This window comes from Hirundo rustica, chromosome 4 (assembly GCF_015227805.2).
Source record: "Hirundo rustica isolate bHirRus1 chromosome 4, bHirRus1.pri.v3, whole genome shotgun sequence".
Lineage (NCBI taxonomy): Eukaryota > Metazoa > Chordata > Aves > Passeriformes > Hirundinidae > Hirundo > Hirundo rustica.
In genome coordinates this window covers 70,643,904-70,659,169 of record NC_053453.1, presented here as the reverse complement: position 1 = coordinate 70,659,169, position 15,266 = coordinate 70,643,904, and the positions used below count along the sequence as shown (strand labels likewise).

The window sequence follows — 15,266 nt, the reverse complement described above, 5'->3', positions numbered from 1 at the left end:
TATCATGTGAGCACATGATGGGGGTGACACCTTCCTCACAAAATTTTAGGTCAGCTAAGAAAATCGACTATGGGTTTTGGTTGTAGTTTGGCTTTTTTTTTTTTTTTTTCCCCCCCTTTCTTTTGGTGTAGCGTTGTTTAGTTTTTTCAAAGTATGCAAATATTTCTTCAGTAGTCAGCTATAATGATAGGCAGGATGCTGAAGCAACCTCTGAAGTGTCTGTGGTGGTTGATGAACTGACAGTAAACTCTGCTATTCTCTTACTTTCTACGTCTGGGTGAGTCACACAAATATCAAGTCACATGTGCCTCGTGCCACGCTTGTAGACCAGAGAGGGTAGCATGAGATCACTGTTCTCAGGATCTCTCCAGAACATCAAAGTGTGGATGTTGCATAGATGTGTTTCTGTGTTTGTCATTGCTGGGGAGAAGGGGCAGAAGCAGAGATGTTGTCCAGGCTATGAAGAAAGGTGCTCTGTCTTGTCTTCTTCTCCTTTCATAGGCTGGATTCACTGAAAGCAAAGCATTTCTTGGCTTAACTCTTTTGATTTCTTCTAATTCTTCTTGGTTTGTTTGTTGACCTCTTTTCAAAAGGCAGAATGAAATTAGAGGGATGTGGAAGAGTTGAAGGTTTGGGTGCCACCTGAGAAGAATAAATCTGGGGTCCTAATTGTCCACTGTACAAAAATAGTGCAGGCTAAAAGTCAGCAAGACAATGGATGTGAAGAAAACCAAGTAATCAGCAGGACGTTTGAAGTGATGAAAACAAGTGGAAAAAGTAAAGTTTTACATGCAAAATCCTTTCCTTCCCTTTTGCTACAGAAAAAAAAAAAAATCAGATTATTTGTTTCAGAACATTTTCTGGGACTCTGAAAGGATTTATAGACAAGATGTGCTGTGTACAAGAGTTCTTACTGTCTGCCTTGCCTATTCTACCAAAAAAATAATAATGTTAGTATTTCCTTTGCAGCCATCCTGGGCTTCTGTGGTGCAGAAGTCAGATGTAAATTCTGGGTGAATGGGGTTCTTATGGGGGCAGTGCTCAAATGGCTTGTGAGGAGAAGAGAAACCTTCCAGGTCGTGGGCCTCTGCCTGCTTGAGAGTCCTTCCATCATTGCTATAATTCTCTGAAAGCAAACTAATAAAACTTCCCATTGACTTGCACTCGTGTGTGCTTTGAGCAGTTATTTACAGTCTACCATCAGCAGATTAAAAATCAATTAAAATCCATAGAAACAGTCAAAGTTACACGCTCCTCTTTGCTGGTAATTTTTTTTTTTCCAAAGATTGTACATTAATACTTGCTGCTTGGTATTACTGAAGATAATGAATCAGATTTAGGCAAAGTCTGTGCGTCTTTAACTCTACAGAACTGTGCATCTTTACCTTTGCAGAAGCCCTGCTAAAATCTCTCATCCTCTGTGCCTCTTGGCCTCTGTAGAAATAGGAGGATTTATGCAATTCATTTAACTGAAATGGAGATGTTGAAAGCTGTCCAATACTGTCATGATGGATGCTATTGCAAATGTGTAGGGAAAACAGTAATCTTAATGATAAAATGATAAGTTTAATACCACTACGTCAGAGTGGAAAGTGAATGTTAGTACTGCTAATACATTAAAATAAGGGAAAGATTGACTTGTATTCCTGACTTTCTACAGAAGTGCTGCAGATTAATTTGGTTCTACCTCACAATTTGCGTTTGGGTGATGCTGATCTGGGACTGCAGAGACCCAGTTCTTCCAGGGACCTGCTCTTTGGGATTTGGAGTGTGCAGTGGTATTTTTCCTGAGTTTCCTCTCCATCCATTTGCCTCCCATTCTTTGCAAGTCTGGTCTGTTTATACCATTAAACACTCAAGCATAGGGCTGCTTTTTAATTTCTTTATAAGTGTGTGCTCCAAAGACTATTATACCACAGTCATGATACTTGTTCTAATGTTATTCATGTGTAGATTCGAAGGATATAATCTACATTTCTAATTACTGTTTTTATTCATCCTTTCTGTTTCTTATCTTAATGCAACTTTCATCTAAAATTTACAGTAGCTAAAGAAGCCACGACTTCAGTGCATTGCAGTGATACTCAGGTATCAACCACAAGAGTCAATGCTGATTGCTTTGCTAAGACAGAAAGCCCAAGCACTGAGAAACTGGGGGGAGGGAGCAGAGGGAAAATCATAATTTAATTTACTTGTCCAACCTTAATTTAGTCCTCCTAATTTAGTGGTTAGGCTTGTTTGTAGACTGCTTCATCTGATACAGGCTAGAGATTATGTTGATGGGTGACTTCAGAAAGTCTTATAAGGAGTTGCTTTGTCAATATGGAGTCAGAGCAACACAGAGTAAATAAGGCCAGGCTTTTCCAACAAATGCTGAGAATAAACAAAATATGAGATGACTGTTTGTTAGGCAAGCAGACTTTGTCCTGCGGGTGACATTTTACGTAAAAAAGACTGGCATGATATATTTACATCCTACCACGATACATCGGCATACAACTGAGTTAAGATTGCAGAGCCCACTTAAATACCACAGTTCTCTCTTTTGATTCTTTACTTTGCAGCCTGGATAGTATTTATGTATGTCTGGTGGGGAAAAGAAGAAAAATGTCAGCCTGTCCATCACATTGACTCTTAGTTGTTCTCCTTGTTCAGCCTCACATCCAGCTGCAGATTCCTGCCCCTCTCTGCACAGAGGTTGCTGCCCTCTCATCTTCTTGGAGAGAGGGATAACTGTCAGGGTGCTGGGGAGGGAGGAGGGCACTCTTCTTTCTGAGAGGTTTTCCTTGTTTACCAGACAATTCACAGCCTGTCTGTACTGTACTGTTGATGGTGGTCTTGCTTTAGGGCCTTTTTTCCCACTCTATTAGTTCAGATCTCCCCTTCTCAGTGGATACTGTCACCCTCTGCTTGTCTTACTCTTGCTCTTTCAAACTACTGAGTCCAGTTTTTATATTCTCACTTTCTCCTGTAGTAGCCCCCACATACCTTCTCATATTACTCATATTCCCTAGCTCCAGATGCCAAAAATCCTCTTCTGGTTCTGCAGTGTTCTCATTTCCTCATGGTAAAATCGGTGTGTGCTGACTGCAAAGCCCAGCCCACCTCCTCATGGATGCCTGGGGCTCAGGGATGCTTTTGGGCACTGTGCCAGCACAGACTGGTCAGCCTTGGGCATCAGGGATGGAGGGCATCTGCCCACTAAAGGTGGGATCTTCATATTTACATTTTTTTTTAGTTCATCTGAAAATATTTTTTGAGTCTTGGCTGTTCCTGCAAAAAACTCAGATGTTCTCTGATCTTTTTGCCTAACTCCCTCGCCAGGTTTGCATTGTTAGTGCTAAAATACTAATTTGCTGTAGTTATCATATTAGGATACTGGATTTCTTTAGCTTTCTTTTTCATTACTATGTATGCCTCCTAAAATCTGTCAAAAAAAAAAAAGTCTTTTTGAAAAAAACACCATTTCTTTCAATAGTGCTACCATTTCATTCTTGGAACATCATATTGCTCTACTGCTTTCAGGATTGATTTGGCTATTTTTTTTATGCTAAGCCCTGACTCATAACCATTAGCATTACCTATGTGCTTAGTTTATTTCTCAAACAGAGGTGGTTTTTTTTTTTCTGAGAGGGATTGTACTTCTCAAGCATTTTTGCCAACTGAGACTGTTCATGTGCTGGAGTATTGGGTAACAGCGGGTCAGAGTCTGTCCTCCAACCTGATCCTTTTCAAAAAGAAACAAAACCGAACTGATGAGGTTTTCCCTTTTATTTGAATCCCAAGAGCTATATTTCTAGATAAAATTTAGGGTTTCTACATTTCTGAGTTATTGTAACATAAAATATTAACTGCTGTGCTAGAGCTATACACTCTTTCAGTTCTTTCTCAGCATATAATTTCTCTTTTTAGATATCTGACCTTTCTGTAATTCGTCTAATTTATGGAATAGTGCAATTTATCTTTTCTTTATCATCTTACTTAGGGTGGCTGAGTGGAACGATGGAGGGGATGCATATATCTTCTTGTTTCTTTTTTCTGACTCAGTGTTTAGTCATTATTTTCAGTATCATTTAATCTGTGGAAAGTTTCCCCATATGTCAGGCGTATTTTAAACATTCGGCTGAGATCTGTGCTACAGTAAGCCCTTTCAGATATGATGCTCAGCAAAGGGCAGAGTTCAGTCTACACCATTTATGAAAGTGAAGCTTTTTCTAATGCTGTTCTCTAAACAGATACCCAACCTGTGTATTCTTGTTTTGTTAAACACGTAAATCTGGTTTCCCTGCGCTTATCATTTCCCTTAGAAGTCTAATTCTTTGTGTTGTCTACAGAGAAACTCAGAGCTCTTAGGTGAGCAGATCTAAACTGTGGTACCCTTTGCTTCAAGTATTTGTAAATATTAAGAGCTCTTGCAAGAACTTTTAAGTACTGCTAAGCACAGAGATGCAGCCTGTGATTGAGGAAGGCCCCATGTCAGGCATCCCTCTTTCAGAATAGTCTTCCTCGGGATTTCATTGCATTTTGAATCTCAAATTTATCAGCAATTGTTTTAAAGGCCAGCCTCAATATCAAATAGTTTATTTAAAAAGAAAAAGGCAAGCAACTATAAGAATACTCTGATACTACAGGAGCTTTGATTACTGTTTGCTTCCTGTAGAAGTTTGTCATTAGTTTGCTGAGAATGTGGAACCTAAGAGCATTTAGTTTTCTGTAGCAAAAATGTTTTGGATGTTAATTGAATGTAATGGGGTTTGTATGCTAATGGAATGGAGATCATGAGGAAAACAGGTATTCCTTAACTTTCCTCTTTGCTGTAATTACTGAATAATGCTATTTATGGTAAGGTTGTGTACACGTGCATGTCTTGGGAAAAGGATATGGGATTACTTATTAACAAAGAAATGGAATTCCTTTTCACAGGGAATTAGAATTGTGACTCTAGACTTGCTAATTTAAATAACTTGCAGGCTAAACAGACTTTTATAAAGCATTAAATGCTATTATGTCTTGTGAACATTAAACACATTTTCTGAAAATATTAATTTCCCATTGGTTTTCTTGCCTCCTCCTTGTTGCTTTAATTTCAGACTGCCTGGTAATCCATCCTCCACACACCAGAGGTTAGGGATTTCTGAAGCTGCTCTGGGGCCTGGTCTTTTCAGTCCTGTTCCCCTCTCTCTGTGGTTTTTACCTCTGCTCTCATTAGCAGTAGATGTTCACTGTGTGCACTGATGAGGGCACATAGGTGGTGAATTTGCACCAACTGGTGATGAATTTGCAGCAGCCTGGTATCATCAGTGATACTGTAAGCCCTGAGTGTGGTACCCTAGCAGCTGCAGGTCTTCCCAAATCCCAAAAACCTGGTAGTTTGTGGTTTCTGAACCTGGAAGATGAATGCACTGCAGAAACATGAGGGAGAAACAGATAATCTTTGATTTTTTTTTAGGGGAAATCAATAACAAATGTTGTAACTCCAGAGACTGATAGACATCAGTCTGTTTGACTTGTATTTTAAAGACTGCCCAAGAAGGGGTTGACCTTTTTTTCTTGAGGACAGAGGAGGGAGTTAGAATAAGTTGAAATTCCGTATTAATAACTGCGTCTTCAGCAGCTACAAGCCTGAAAATTTGATTCTGATGCTAAATGTCGGTGTGTGGGGCAATTTCATGATTAACATTTTCTAGAGACTCACAAAACAATGCAGTTTGGAAGGGACCTTGAAAAATCCTTTCATCCAGCCTTTCTCATTAGGGAGTTTTAAGATGAGATATTTTTGGGGTGGTCCACCATAGTAAGCAGTTTTCTTTATGAAGGAGAAAACAAAAAAGCTTCAAAATTGAGTAGTACAGCTTACTCTTATCCTGAAGTCAAACAGTTCTGTAGGCCATGCTCCATCCTGACAGGTTCATGAAAGTTTGAATGAAATATGATTGTAGTCTTGGACATTGGTTATATAGCTCCTATTAACTCATATTGGCTACTGATTATGCAATTTCTGTGCTGGTCACTTCGATTAGCCTTGATCATTTGGGAAAAAAAAAATCAATTCACTCTCCTGGTTTTAATTTTGATAATTCAAATTCACAGTGTTCTTCATCTGCTTTGTTTGATGCTATACATAAATCAAGGTTATGGACGAAACCAATTCCTGAATGAAAAGTTTCAATTTTCTTTTCTTTTTGGCTACAACTATGCAAAGAAATCATCATTTGGGCAACTAATATGCCTAAGTATCCTTCAAAAGGAACTGTGATATATTAGAGCTGTTCAAATGTCCTCACAAATCATGTTGCCTTGCAGCTTTGATCCTGAAATATGTGAAATGATGTCTGATTTATGCCACTGATCCTTCTTTTAGATAGTTAAGTGTTCTTGCTTAATGTTATTAAATAAGTTCAAAGCAGCAAATAGGCCATTCTGGGCTGAGGACATTTGAAAAATAGCCTTCTCAGCAGGCTGCATATACAATATATGTGCTTCAGTTTTTTCTTTTTTTTTTTTGAGTTTTTTTTTTTTTAGTTTTTGAGTTTTTTGTTTTGGTGGGTGTTTTTTTTTGTGTACAGCAAGCTACTAGACCTTTCTTCTGTCCACATCTCTGGTCACAATTCTTTTGGTTTTGTGGTTGGCATTGGTTTTTTTTTGTTTTTTTTTTTTCTCTCTCTCCACCCTCTTGATAGCTTTGTCCTGGGCTTTGTATTCATTGGGGTATTTTGGGAGTGTGTGTGTGCTGGGGGGGGGTACACAGAAACAACCTTGGCGCAATATGGGGGAGATCTCTCAATCTCCCCTAAACAATGATATAACACAAACTGCATGACCCAGCTGAAGCAGTACAAGGAAAAAAAAAAACCCTCTGAGAGTGTAAATCAGTGGGTCAAATTCACACTCCAAGGAGCAGAGTAAGTTTGACTACTTCAAATGAAAAATCTATCGATACGTTGCCACTTCTGTTTTAACATGCAAAAAGAAGGAGAGAGATGAGAAAACCCTTGATTCTGAAATATTTATCAGTATAAATATTCTGAACTTCCATCAGAATACTGAAGTGCAAATCTCTCCAGGCATAAGGGTTGCATAGGAATCACATCAGCTCTAAATTTAGTAAATCTTTTAATGGAAATGTCACACAGTTCAGACACAAGATTTAAGGATTTTAGTATGTTATAGGAGCTTTATAACTAATACTATACTTGGGAAATTTCAGTAGGAAGTATTAAATCAGCATTTCCAGTGGGATATGATTCTTATTGAAGCAATGATCACTATCTTGGTCCCCTCCTGCTGGAGAAAAGCTGTTTTTGTTAAGGAAATCTTCCCAATGCTCTCCAGCAACACCAGTGCCTAAACACCAGGCTTTCAGATAGAAGATAGAAAACAAAGATAAAATTTCAACATCAGATGTCATCTGTGTACTCTCTATTGTGTTGATTTTGATGTCTATCTTTGTAAGAATATGAATATTTAAATTTTGTAAGTATAAAAATATTTTCTGTGAATAAATACATACATTTGTACTTGCTCTTATAATTTTATTTTATATAGCATCCTGAAGAAAGAACAGCATAGCAGGTAGAGGCTCAGCAGTTGGTTGTTTTAGTGACTTTTTATCTGCTCTTCATGCCAGCTATTTAACTTTCCTTTTGCCTGCTTGAAAGACGTTATTACTCCGAGATTTAGGATCTCTGGATTGATGGTCATTTTCTGCCATGAGAAAGCATCATCATTCAATCATTTGATGTGTTCTTTACTGGGGACCGTGGGTTGTGTGTGTTAAATCACTTCAAACCTTTCTACTTGTACCTCTGTGAAAGGGTAGGAGGGGTTTTGGTACTGCTGTGGCTTTAAAGAGCAGAGGAAGATGAAGGTGCTTCAGAGGGATTCAAACCAGGGCTCCCATCTCTGACTCTGAGCCAAATACTCTGGCATTCCAGTTATGTTTCCAGTGTTTCATATTGTGTTTTCGCAAGGTGTTAGACCATTAGATTAATGGATAGATGGGTTGCATTGTATTAGATTTGCTTTTCATACTTCTCTTAAAAAAATAATCTCTTAAGTAATAACTGAAAACACAAAAGCCAGCAAGAGTATTTTTGTGTTCGCGGTGGGAGTTGTTTCTTTTGATGTGGGGGAGCTGCATTTCTGCTCCACCTGAGCACTGGACTTTTGCTGTGCCTGGACAGACAGATCCAATCATTAGTAAACAGCAGAAAGCAGGAGAGACGGGGAGGGGGAGAGGGTGTGTTGGAACTCAGTTTAATTCTGCGGTGTCACATCAATCTGCCCAGCTAAGTGATTGAAGGGGAGAAACGCAGGCTGCAAAAGAAACTGGGCCCTGATTTGTTCAGGGTCACCAGCAGTGGTTTGAAACCATCTTGTTTGCAGATACTTCTTTCATGTTATTAGGCTGTCAGTTGAGTGACTCCGTAAGATTTATGGCTGGGAGCTGGAGCGCGTGCGTGTGCGCGGCGATGAGCGGCGGGCGGGGGGGATGGAGATGTTATTGAGGAGACAGTGATCCATGCCTGCCCTGATTGAGCTCTGCAGCCTTTTGTCTAGTCCTAGTTAACCTCCTGATGCATTTTTCTATTCACGTGCTGCAAAAGGAGCTCGAGCAGAAGGTGAAGCAACAAGTGGTGAAAGGTCGCTCGTAACGGCATAGAGATGCGGTGAACTTGGTGTGGGCTTACTGACTGTGAAATGGTGGAATAAAACTCCATTTTATTGGGCAGGGACCAGGTTTAACTTGCTGGTGTCTTTCAAGCAGTTTTATTTACTGTAATGTTGCCAGAGCCATTGGCTGAGTGTTCCCTTGTCGCTGGTATCCTTGCAGAGAAACGTGTTCTTGAAGAGAGAATTTGGAGATAGCACTGGGTTGCCCTGAGAGTGAAGATGTTCTTGTTTTTAAAAACAAGCAACCCAAACAAAAGCAAATTTAAAAAAAAAAAAAATTAAAAAGAAGAGGGCATGACTTTATCACCCTAACACAGAATTTAAATTAACTTTGGGTCTTTAGTAGGAATTGGAGTTTTTATTTTACATAAGTCTGAAAATTTTGAAATACTGAATTTTGATAAATCCCTTTTTTTTTTTTTTTTTTTTTTTTTCTTAGAAGTTAGTTATAATTGAGAAAATAATTTTCTGGTCTTTTGTTTACACAGTTCATAGTTGTACCAAGGTCAAGGCATGCATTATTTTTAAAAATGAGTAAGAAAATGTTCATTGCCATTGTACTCAGTTTCAACAGTGGTGACTTAAAGCCAACAAAATAAACTTCAAGAGTGGAGGAGCTGGTGAATATTTCTGAAACAGTGTCACAGGGTTCAGCCATTTAAGTTTTACAACAGGAAGGTTTATTTGTATTTAGTTGACTGTAGGTTAAAGGAATAAATAGAAACTGCTGGTACATTGTCATTCATTGAAAAATTAAACTTTACTACTGATCTGGCATAATTTGTGTGTTGGCTTTTCTTCAACCTAGCTAAGGTAATTAACTTAGAGGAAAAAGCTTTTTTGTAGATGGTTTGTAATGATGTGCCAGCACCTTTGGTATTATGACAGGTTTCATGTATTTGACCATGAAGGCGTTCTACCGCAATGTGTATAATTTTCAGATAAATGCTTAAAAATTCTGAGATATTTTAAAATGATTTTCTAAAAAACAAACCCTTAAACTCGTTCTCTAGTTCTCTCTCTCTCTCTCTTTTTTTTTTTTTTGTTGTTGTTATTAAATCACCAAGAAAGCACCTGTTCTTTTTATCTGAGATAATTGTGCACATTTTGACCCTATAGTAATCTGATATATTTCAGCATAAATGAGATCTTGGTTGCGCAGACACAATGATGCCATTCTTTCTCTATTTATGTGAGGACACTGATGAGAATCTGAGATTATTAAGCTGAGTGAAATACTGCTTTTCAGTAGACTTTTCTCCAACAAAATCCGACCAACAGCATGACTGGAGAAAATGTAATGCCATCTTTAAAGTCACAGAACTGGGTCTTGGCAGACCATCACCTTGCCCCGTGCCTGGTGTGGCCACAGCCCTGCTGAGTGACCTTGCACCAGACCTGTGCTCCCATCTGCTCTCCGTGCTCCTGACGCAAAATACACAATGGGTTGGATGGAAAACACCTTGAGACCCTTAGGTGGAACATAATCTGTAGCAGAACTGCACTTGAATTACACTGTGTAGTAGCTGATTTGATTGATAGAACATCTTGCAAATAATAGCTTATATATATATATATATATATATAGCCTCACTTTATTTTTGGTCAAAATGTAGATGAGGTTTTGGGTAGTTTTGTGCAAAAATATTAACAGTTATCATGAAGGGAATTTCATTACATCCTGAATTCTACCAAAATAGAGCTTCAGCTACTTTCAAAAGACTAAGTTGTTCTGATGAACTGTAGGCAAACACAATTTTGGGAATTATGAAGGAGGAGCTTAGGAGATGTTGCCTGGGCACACAGGGATGGCATCAAGGCTGCCAGTTATTTGTTGTGCTGTCTAGCAAATAAGATTCCTGGTGTAAATAATATTCTGCCTGTTGATAAATGTTAGATGTGGAGCTTGGTAGAGAATGTTCAGTATGTTTCTTAAACAGTGAAAACTATTCTAAAGACAGAGTGCTTGGAAAAGAGAAAAGGAGCTACGTACCCATGGGATTATCTGGGGCATTCGCTTTGATTCAATCAACTCTTGAAAGCTGTCCTGTCTTCTTTAAATCCATGGTAGCAGTTACGGTACTGCTTCATTCCTAATTTTAAATGCTTTCTGCCCCTACTTTTCAGTTGCTCACACTTAGGTGAAATTAAGAAATCTAACTGTTGGGTATTATGTTTTAGACCTGCTGAAATAGCTCTTCCTGCTTGCATCCTTATGGTCTCATTAAGGCGATGCTCACAGCATGCCCGACTCTAGTGAATATTTGCAGACCTCATTTGCCTACATTAGAGACAAAAAGCTTTAAAAAAATCCTTCTTGAGCAATAAACGGTTGAGTTTTCAGTATCGGTGATCACAGGGCTGGTGTCTCCCAAGGCAAGGGCTGAATGCTGTCCTTGGAGTTGAATAACTATTGAAACCCTCCATCCAAGCCCTTCCCACTGCTGGGATAATACACTAGGTCCCTGGCTTTGGGCTGTGGGTTTAAAGTGTGAGGGCTGCTAAAATCAGTGAGAAATCAAAGCATGCGCCACTCTTATAGCAAGTCCTGTACATCAAGGACTCATTTAGGCAATATTACCATTCCCATTCCTGCGTTTTTAGGACTAATTCTAGTATTTAGGAAATTTTAAATTTTAATTTTACAGAGTTTAGTTTTGTTGAGTCAAGCTATGATTGATCTTCATGAAGCAAAATGTAGGGCCTTTTCAGTGAACCCCAGATTCCAACAAGTGCAAGTCATCTTCATGGTTTACCTTTACCATTGTCACTCAAATGGTTTGTTTTCTCTGTGCCCAGACTTCCAGCCTGCGATTTCTGTTCTCCAGAGGGGATTTAAAAAAAAAAAAAAATTCCTTGACCGATTATATAACACTGAGGTCATGCTTTATTGCCAACCAAAATTTCCATTCTCTCTCTCCACTTCATTTACGTGTTGTGTTGTGCTTTGCCTGCCCACCACAGGTGGCTAACTTTGTAGTTGAGCTGATAAGGATATATAATGGATATTTGTTTTAAGACATGCTAAAATCGCTTTGCAATGGGGGATGTTTTATAAATCCAAAGTGATGCTGATGTTACATTTTTATTCAGCAAAATAGAGCTAGAAATAATAGCAAAAATATTAATCAAAGGTGATGTAACTGTCATGTTAATGAGAAGTGCTTGAAGGTTACTGAGCTCTACTATAAATAGATAGTACTCTTATGGATTTACAACCCTTATTTGCTCTATTTAAATTTCATGGTCCCAAAGAACTGGGCCAGAAAACATAAGATGAGAGCCTTTCCCTTGGAGCTATTGAATTTTCCTGACAAAACAGCTTTTAGAGAACAGTATCAGTTTACATATGTAGAACATTTTTCCTTGCATTTGAATCATTTTGCTACTCTTGTGAAAATAGAGAAGAAATTTAAAAAATTAAAGTCTTTGTTAGAGGGATAGTTTTCTTATTTAAATGCCAAAATAGACATCAAATTTTTAGAGACAATTTGGATTAGCTTTTTTGGTGGAATCGCTAATGGAAGTGAAGAAAGAAGTAAAAGGATTTTTTTTTTTATCTAGAGATGTGTAAAGTGCCTCTTAATCTGATTTTTAAAAAATTATTATTTATTAGACTGTTCATATTGCAAAGCTGTGATTGGAAGTTCATGAATTTGGACAAAACTGTTTCCTCTCAACCTCAAATCTGTTGCTTTTCTTTTTCTTTTGAAAATTCATCCCAGACATCCTGGAGGGATACAGAAAAATTACTAATGTGTCTGTGTTCAATTTTGAAAAGTCTATTTTTTTGAACAATTGTCATCCTTACCTTCTGAAGCAGTAACCTGAAATGTAATAGTAGTGGGCCTTTGAATGTACGTGTAACTTCTACGTCAGGAATGCTCCCTCTTCTATTCCTGTGATCATATCATTTATTTTAACCCCTATTTTCAAATGATCATTAGAGTTTCCCAGATTTTTGCGGACTAACATCTTACAAATCTTGCTCAAGCCTCACATGAGGCACAATACTGATATTTTTATCTACTCGTTCTCCCAGGGCAATGGGTCATAAGCTCATAGTTTGAGTAGTTAACCAAATTTCAGCCACATCATTCCAGGTAGCAGCTACAATTACTCAAACTGTTTGCAGTTTCCACTTGTTCCTGGACTAGATATGCACTCTCCATGCACTAGAAAATGCAGTTAACAGGGAGAACAGTGCTTCCTAGTTTTTGAGATGTTGGCTTTGCAAGTCTCATCATTAACTTGCTGCTGCTATCTTCACATTCAGCCTTTGGGTTTTATGTGCAACATATGTTACTGAAGCAATTCTTTGCAACCATCCAATCACTTTTGTTTATTTCCATTAGCTGGAAAACTTATTGGAATAACTGGATGGTGATGTGCTTCTCCCGAGTTCTCCTTTTAGTAGATGTTGGAGTATTACACAGTCTGTGCAACAAATCTGTCTCACTTTTAACGAGTGTGCCTGGAGTCTGGCGCTGGCTGGCTTGTGAGGGCACCAAAGGTGAGAGCGGTGGACAAGATTTTTGTTTCCTTTTGCTTGAATTACCAGAAATTTCATTGGCACCTTTCAGGTTGCTGTGGGAGCAGTGTGTGTTTATGCTACGCATCAAAGAAATTAGTGCACGTTTAAACTAGAACATCTCTGTAATGGTGTGTGGGGGCATTTCCCAATCTACTGACTTAGGAGACAGGAGCTGTTGTTAGATGCATCATTCTTGAAGATATCAGTGAATGGTGCAAAACAGTTTTTGTCCATCTGTTCATTTAGATGATCCAATTTGGGGCAGAAAATTTCCTACCTGACCACTGTCACAATACTCCCTCTTTGTGTGTGATCTCACGGCTCTTTTTTTCTCTCCTTTTATATGAACCAAGACATTTAACTAGAGAGTGCTTCATCTTTATGTTTCCTGTTTCTAGTCCCCAGGCATGAATTTTGACAATACTTCTGGAATTTGCTATGTACAGTCACTGAAAATTCCAGTTTGGCTCTTCTCAATTTTCGTTTCAGCTCACTGTTACAAAGGTATGAAAGCCTACTTGCACAGTCCCTAAAAATGTTCACTTCCACTTTATTCTGTGCATCAGTGCAGATATAATCATTATCTACCACAAGTTAAGGTTAAAGTTTAAAGTGGTCACAGGTTGGGTTTTTTTCATCTGTAAAACTTACTTTCCTCTGGAATTTTTCAAGTGAAACCATACGTTTCTGCTGGAATGTGTCAAGTCCAATGAAACTTCCGTGGAGAAAAGTTTCTTATCTCCAGGTTCTATTTTCTCATCAAAACCAGATGAGAAAAATCTGTAAGTTATTCTAATCTTCTGAGAAGTCACTGTGGCTTTACTGATCTGGCTAAATTCTTGCCTACCTTGATTCAAACTTCAGAAGTGCTTTTTGCTTTCCTTCATACCAGATAATAAGCCTTTACCTCTCACTTGGCTGGCTGTAGTAGAAGGGACCAAGAGACCCAGGGCATGCTCCCAGCGTGTGAGAGTGGTAAAGGCCTTTGTCTGAATCAATTATGGTAGAAAGTTACAGGTCTTGTTAGGTTCCAAGTGAGTTCTCTAACTGCTGCTGCCAGGGCAGTTGATTAATCTGGTTGCCTGTGTATGCTGTACTTTTAACGCTGCTGGTGTTTACCCATTTTGGAACTCAAAAGGAGCTTGTAATCTTTTTTTTTTGTTTTTTGAAGAATGAGGAAGCTATTCCCTGCTCAGCTAAGTTTGAGAATTTTGAGAAAATTTGTGTGCTGGTCTCTCATGCACTGTAATAATGCAATGAACCTATTGAACAAGAGAAAATTTCCTTTTTAAAAAAATTTGTTGCCAGCATAAGCAGGTGTTTTGTCCATAGAGGATTGTGAAAAGAGAGCTGACTGCTATAAACTTTCAGGGGTTGCTGTTATATATGCAATCAGTAGTGGGCTTCTCATTTAGGATTTTTGATAATAGTAGTAGCAGGCAAATCATCTAAAGGTCCCCGATTGTGTTCCAAGAGTTGAGAGTTCAGAAATGTTATAAATCTTGAGGTATTTATTTTGGAGTGATGTTACTGTTTTTATAATAATATCAAGCCTTTATATAGGGCACCTTTCATTCTGTAGTACTCCAAAGATGGTATAGAATTGTTAGAGAGAAAAAGCTCTCCTTCATGTCCCTTCCTGCACACTGGTCACACATCCCTCCCAAATATTGGGGGAACCCAAAATCTGTGGGCAGTGATTGTCTCTCTCAGTGAATTTATTCTGGTTGTTTCAATTCCCCTCTGTCAGACTGCCTGGAAAGTTGTGAGAAGGATGAAGAAGAGATCAAAGTTGTATGAAGGAAGTAAAATTACTGTAGTGAACGCCCATGTGCTGACAAGTTTCCAGAAGCCTTCCTATCCCATTGGCATAAAGCTTTGTGGATTTGCAGGGACCATGAAGGTGAAAGCCAGCATCACTCAGTCCAGCAAATACTCTTCTCAAAACCATCCATATATCTAAACAGGATTTAATGCTTGCAAAAAGCAGGATCCACTCCTATGATGTTGGAGGGCCTTTGGAAAAGGAAGCACGTTAGAAGTAGGGGGCAGGGAGAGC

The 15,266-nt window shown here is 38.6% G+C and overlaps 1 protein-coding gene across 19 annotated transcripts in view; it reads left to right on the top strand.

Annotated features, from left to right (window-relative positions):
* Positions 1 to 15,266, top strand: part of SOX5 (SRY-box transcription factor 5) — a 504,910-nt gene that overhangs the window by 80,408 nt on the left and 409,236 nt on the right. The gene's annotated exons all lie outside the window — the stretch shown is intronic.